The sequence below is a fragment of the Stylophora pistillata genome, chromosome 5, assembly GCF_964205215.1.
Source record: "Stylophora pistillata chromosome 5, jaStyPist1.2, whole genome shotgun sequence".
Classification (NCBI taxonomy): domain Eukaryota; kingdom Metazoa; phylum Cnidaria; class Anthozoa; order Scleractinia; family Pocilloporidae; genus Stylophora; species Stylophora pistillata.
Window position 1 is genome coordinate 6,898,677 of NC_142523.1, and position 7,529 is coordinate 6,906,205.

A 7,529-nucleotide genomic window follows, 5' to 3' on the forward strand; every position below is an offset into this window, starting at 1 on the left:
TATTTTTGGATTCTTAAATTTAACAATAATTATTCATTGACCTAAATATAGATATGATGAAAAAAAAAAGTCAGCTCAAAATCTTCAAATACAGTGAGAGGGTTGCAGCCAAAAATCGAATATAGACAACTTTCATAAATGGCTGCCGGATTAATATTCGTTTGTTTAAATTTAAATTAGCCCTACTGGCCTCGTTCTCAAGTACAAAATTCAAAAGAAACATTATCTCAAGCGAGGCCAGAAGGGCTAATTTAAATTTAAACAAAAGAATATTTATACGGCAGCCATTTATGAAAGTGGTCTATATCCCGTGTATTTCAGTGCTTTTGATTCGCTTTTCGCAGGGAACGACTTAAACTAGGTTCTCTCTCCATGTTTCCCAGTATTCGGTGTTCGTTGAAAAGTACTTTTCGAGCGCCTCTTTCCACAGGGGACCCAGACAAGCGACGAGTCTGGGCTCCCTGTGCTCTTTCATGGCACTCCTGCCGGGCATCGGCGCCACTCCAAGAGTTTCCCGCGGCGCGCTAACAGCAATTTTTCTTTAACTGATTTATTTTTGAATCGCGCGACGGACTTCGCCGAAAAGGAGGAACTGCCCTCGGTTTACTTATGTTAGTACCAAGGTTATTTAAAATAGCCATCGAACCAGAACAAATTTTGTCTCGCCGTGTCCGTGAGCAGCTGACAGCGTCTTGGGCACTCATTTTCTTTCTCACTCCCCAATCCACAGGTAACCCAGGCTCACTGTTTGTGTCACGTACACATGGTTAAATAGAGAGAACATATGGGGCGAAGTTTAGGTCTGGAAATTTGCTTGAAAATGGAAATAAAAAACAATGAAACTTACCATGTGGCGATTTGTTGTTGTCCTTAATATGTACACGAAGTTTCGGGAAAAATACTCTTCTTCACCTTTCCTTCATAGTAGAGAGACAAGGAAGGAGACTGACGGCAGGGTCGGGGATCGATCGACCCTCAATCCAGCACATTTTTTTCGCGAAAATCCAATCCAGTCGCCAAATAAACACGCCGGGCTCATAGAACAAGAATAACTCAACGTCCGACTACACCCTCGGGAATATTGGCCAGAATCCATTCTTTCCCAACAGCCAATCACACACCGAGATGGATAGAAAAAATTGAAATCCATTAAGTTTCCCCTGCAACGGTTTCATGTTAAAAAAAATCTCGTTCCGGAAGAGTTTCAAAAGGTCACTGGATGACCAAAATATATCGAGACCGTCAAAGAAGAAGAATCGAATTTGTGTGTCTTTGTGCGCTGCAGTTAAAGCATGGTGAGTACACAGATTTTGAGGCGATATTCCCGAGGGTGTAGTCGGACGGTGAGTTTTACCTTTGAGCAATCTGGGACTTTCCTCACTCCACGGGGACTTACTATACTCGTCACCAGGTGCCCCGAGCTCAGTGACAGTTTGAATTGGATCAGTTGTGATGCCAACGGTTTCGGGCCGCCATTCTAGTGGGTTAACGTACAAGTTTTACGGAGCCTGCTGGCTTCGCGTTTCAAGCTGGAGCTGCTTTAGTGGATTCACGGTTTAGAGTTATTCTTGTTCTACGAGCACGGCGTGTTTATTTGGCGACTGGATTGTAATTTTGCGAAAAAAATGCGCTGGATCGAGGGTCGATCGGACCCCGACGCTGCCGTCAGTCTCCTAGCAACCTTGTATCTCTAATATGAAGGAAAGGTGAAGAAGAGTATTTTTCCCGAAACTTCATGTACATATTAAGGACAACAACAAATCGCCACATGGTAAGTTTCATTGATTTTTATTTCCATTTTCAAGCAAATTTCCAGACCTAAACTTCGCCCCATATGTTCTCTCTATTTAACAATGTGTACGCGACACAAACAGTGAGCCTGGGTTACCTGTGCCCAATCGGGCAATGTCCTATTTCGTTTCGTGCAGCTGCTTGTGGTCGTTATGAAAACGACTAAACTTCAAATCATTTATAGCATGGACTAGAGATAAAATTCTCCAGAGACGACAGATCAAGAACGCGATAATCATTGCCGCGTGCTATTTTCCTCTGTTCCAAGAAGAGTCTCGCGTTGGCCATGAGGAAGGGGATAAACTCTGGCCGGCCAGGCGCAAATTTCCCGCGCAAATTTCCCACGCAAAATTTCATAACTGAAAACCGCTGTTTCGCAAAATAAGCAAAGGAAAAGTGAAAAGACTACGACGTTTTTACGACTTTTACCGTTAATTTTTATCATCAAATGTATTTCTAAACATTCTCTGATTAGAATTAAAAGTGAAAAGTTCGTGGAAATCTGTAAAATGAAACAAGAATAGGGGAAAGGAAAGCACGAGACTTTTCGAACACAAAGCTTATTCGAGTTCGGGTATTCTGTTGATTGACCATTCTGTTTGGATTTTTACTAACTTGACTTACTGGCTTGTTTGATTGTTTATAACTCGTGTAAGACAACTTGATTCTAACAGTCTTAAACACAAGGCGCGCTAGATAAGGAAGTCTTCCCTGGGAAGACCTGGGCTCATTTGTCACTCACCGTTGACGTGTGTGGGTCAAATTTAAATGCTGGTAGACGAACAAAAGGAGCTAATGAGATATCTATTGTTTACTTCCACCAGCATGGTGGCATGAGGTAACGTGCGAACCACCTACTTCGATCTCGAATTTACCGCCTCAAATATAGACAGTTTCCATTGGAGAATGGAAATACAAATCTCAAAAATTCTTGTATTGTGATGAAGACATAAAACAATTTTGAGGAATGCGCCCGCTGTTCACTGCTTTGGAGTAGCTGCAGCTCAAGCTGACTTGACTCTAAGAGTTCTACATCACGCGACGGTTGATTGACAACTGGTCCAGTGGGACCTAAGGCTCCTTTTATAGCGCGCCTTCGTGTTTAAGCGCGCCACCTATCCAGTGCAGTGCCCGTGCATGCGCAGAATTCTGACCGCTGTGACGGGATACCCTAGATCATAGCATTGTAACTTTTACACTTCGTGTTGTCCTCACAAAAATTGTTTCACCCTGTTCCCATGTTTTATCTGTCATTAATGGTATTACTAAGCCACATGTCGCTGACAAAGGATAGGATCCCTCTTGATGTCCCCCCAACGCAACTTTTTTCAAAAAGGTTTGAGTGTTTTTATGTTATAAACAGAGTTGAAATGGTAAATTGGCCACCGTTACGATTATAAAAGCTGACGTTTCGAGCGTTAGCCCTTCGTCGGAGCGTTAGCCCTTTCGCTCCGACGAAGAGCTAACACTCGAAACGTCAGCTTTTATAATCGTAACGGTGGCCAATTTACCATTTCAACTCTGTTTATATATTCAAATTATTTCGTTACCCCCACCGACGCAGCCCCAAACAGTTTCTTTAGAAACTATCAGCCTTTATTCATTTGTTTTTATGTTAACCTATCAACCACACAAAGAGAAGAGTTGCAGACATTAAGGTAGGAGAGTATCAGTTTACCTCCTCGCTTCTCTTCATTCGCAAGTCTCCCAGCATAACTAGATGCTAACAATCCTTTAAATTTATCATGATTTATCATCACGGGTTTATTACGAATCAACTTAACGGCCTGCTCCCAGTTGGCTTGTTAGCTCAATTGGTAGAGCGCTGCACTAGTATCGCAGAGGTCAGTGGTTCGAATCCCGTACAGGCCTGATTATTTTCAGGTCTGATTTTCGTTATTGCATAAATAGCGCTATCTACTGCGAAGGATCGTGCATCATACGCAATCCTTTAAATTCTTGTGCAAAATGTTACAACCGAAGTGTGAATTCTGGCTGATCAAGCCCTCCGTTTAGCCCCAAGCAACTTCTCGTGAGGATTGTTTGATTGTCTTGAGTTTTCTTGCATTCAATTTACTCATATTTTTTAGTTATTTTGATGTGTGTTCGTACAAAATGTCACGAATGAGGCTTATTATTTAATGTTAGGATTATTTTTATATTTTCCGGGTTATCCTATCTAAACTTCATCTTACGACTTAACCGGTTACATTCCCTACCGAACTGAGAGCAGATTTTCGGTTTTAAAAAAGGAAAGTTCTGCTTAGAGAAGAAACTTATTACCTGACTTATGCTCTCTAATTAGGACCTCATATAAGCCACTCAATTCCTATATTAATTTCCTTCGCCTCTATTCGATTATAGGAAGTATGTAAGCCGAGACATTTTGTTTATTTTGACCGCAAATGACAACTTATAAGAATTTTTTCTCAACGAACCACGCGTTTGCAAACACCTCTTTTAAGATACTTTGTGCTCGTAACAATCTTTACGTCTTAAAATGTGTGTGCCCTCTTCTTGGGATAGTTTGAGTGTTAAAAATTATAACTCATTGAAAGAAAATTAAATTTTCAGTTTTCATTTCATGACATATTATCTTCCTAAGAAGAGCAATTTTACATGTGATAATTTTTTTTTCCTCAAACGATATTTTGACCAATTTTTAATCATATGGGAAAACGAGCTAATAGTGTGGGAATAGAGGAAGTTCCTCTGTTACCAGACGATTTGCAAAGGCTGCAAAAAAGAGTGCAATGAAATTTTAACTAATTACGGATGAACTCGTTGGATTTCGAAGTATAGAATATTAAGGGAGTTGAATAGAATTTCTGTTCACACGCGACAAGAAGATGGTGATATCGAAGCCTAAGAAGGAAGAGAATTTTTATCCGGTGATTATGAATGAATTAAATAATAGGACTTCTTGCCCCTTTTAAAATATTTATGTTACTTCCTTTAAGAGATCACGTACTATGTGTAAATTCCATCCGGTCGTGTGAGAAACTTGATAAGATCTAGTTGTGATATTAAGGGAAGAAACAGTGAAGAAGTTAAGTGGTCGATGGAGCAATTTCAACGATTCAGTTCAGAGAAACAGGTTGCTGGTTGGAATCATCGTTCAGAAGAATAAATTATACCAGAATGAATCTAAATTATACCAGAATAAATCTACCAGTTTGTCTTTGGAAGTAGATGAAGAACGTTGATGTCTGAAAGGTTTTTGCGGAGTGGAGCTAATATTTAATTCAATATTTCAAAGCTTCACCAACGGGATTACTTCCGACAAACGTCGCATACATACCGCTGGCTAGTATGAACGAATCAACTCAGTTAACACAGGAAAAAGTTAAGCATTATTTCGAAAAGAAAGATGCATCTAAACTCGTTGATCTTATTCCACTTTTACGAGAGACAAAATTTGGAAAGTCTTCCCGGATCTAATAGTTGTTATAACATAACCAAAGTAAAGCGCACGCTCTGATTGGTCAATTTAGCGTCCCCCATTTGCCCATCGGTGTACGCTGCTGACATGAGCAAATGCAGACTATTTTTCCGCGCGCGCTTGTTTTTTCTGGTCACGTAAGATTTGTTAAATAACAGGGAACTCTGATCTTTTAATAGCTACAATGTATCAATGTTATGTTATAAAACAAATGGTAAACACCACAGCGTACACCATTGAGTTATGGATGCACTTGGGAGGTTTGCTAAGCACTCAAGAAGCTAGAGTCGCTCTCGGCTATCGCCTCGAGCGACTCTTGCGCTTCTTTCGTGCTTAGCAACCTCCCGCGTGCACCATGACTCAATAGTGTACATTGTGGCGTTTACCATTTGTTAAATATACGTGGTGAAAAAAAACAGCGGAAAAACTATCATTCAGACATGGTTTGATGTTACTCTGGTTTAAAGATTTAATGAATGTAACCGAAATTACAATTCATCGATGAAATTTAAATTTAACTATCATTCATTTACCAAAACACATCTATAACTTGTGTATGCTAATTATCGTGAATGTTTTTTTAAATGCTTGTACTTTTGGTTTTTGACATGAACAATTGACATCGTGCGCGTAAGTCATTCATTTCATTATGATGAATCTTCAATGAAGAAATATTAATAATTAGTCAATGAACGAGTCAGCTCAAAAGCTTCAGGAGGTCTCGTGAATATGACGCCTGTTTATGACTCAGCTATTTTAAGACGTCATAATCACGCAGTTTCTAAAATGCTTTGATTAGCAATACGCAAAAGATATAAGGCATCAACAAACTAGAGATAAATAAATTGATGTGGCTCTACCATCCTTTTGGAAATGGAAACTTAATTTTCATTTTTAGTTTCCATAGTTTCATCTGGTGTTTCACCAGAAAATACCTCTGTAATCTCAGCAGGGTTGTGCCTCTCCGTTAGGGTGTTTGATTATGCGAAAAGTTATTAAAAGAAACTAAATGTACCTTTTTATGCATAACGTGAAGGATGACTCCAGTATTTGGAAGTTTCATTCTGTAATTATCTTAAAACATAATAATTTGGATATATCAACAAAGTTGAAATGGTAAATTGGCCACCGTAATGATTACAAAAGCTGACGTTTCGAGCGTTAGCCCTTCGTCGGAGCTTCGTCGGATCTTAAAACATAGCCGAGCGTTTTGATCTTAAAAACGAATTTCGCACGGTTCGATCGATTGCAAACAGATTTTGCGGTGGGAAAGAGACAAACAGTTTTAAATAGTTTTTCAACTATGCAGCTATGGAGCTATATGCGGTACAATTTCGTTGTACTGACATGACATAAGAAGAGTTAAAAATTCACTGATTGCTTTTTCAGGCTGCCACAACTAATTCGTTCCCTCCGTGTAAATTGGGCAAATCATTAGACGAGCCGTCGAATATCGCGTTTGAAATTGCTCTGTTTATGAATCAAATTTGGCGTGGCGGAACTTCAAATACGATGTCTCACAATGAAGCCGAAAGGTGTTCAGAGGTTACAAAAAAACCTTTTTAATGCTAATTACTTACGTAAGGGTCGAGTCTTAGACAAGTAAACATCTTTGGACCTAGAGTTAACCTAAGTGTCATTGTGAACATGATTATTTCATCATAATTCAACTGATTATAAACAAATGTTTTAATCGACGGAAAACAGAAGAATAAGGCCTTTTCAATAGTTTGGATGTCTAACTGAGCCTGATACGGAACTAATTTCGTGATATCCCTTATAGCACTTTGAAAAAGCCTAAAATCTATTCAGTGCATAATTGTTTCGCAAGTTTGGCTTACTTATGTTTCGTCAACGACGCCAAGAGATTCAGGCTGACCGACGGACGGATCGCGTTCAAGTCCCTCAGGCAAAGAAAAGTATTTGATATCGCTGATATTTTTATGCTCGCATATTTTATACAACGCATAAGAAATGAAAAACTACTGAAATACTCTGGCTGATAAACATGGAAAACCGCATTTCACTGTATACCCTTCCATGAATAGCGTTAATCAGATTAAATGCAAATTTACGTAAACATTGATAGCCAGTCCTGAGTTGTTGTACTTCATACAGAACTCCTCTGAAAATTAATCTCGGCTGATGGCGACTTTCTGTCTAAAATCAGTTTATTAATATTCAAAATTTCATCATTACTCTTCGAAGAGTTCTTTCTTGCACTTGATGTAAACAGTCAGGTTTACTTGAGACGTTAATTTGTATCCTATTTCAGACTGTTCAACTCAGCAAAACC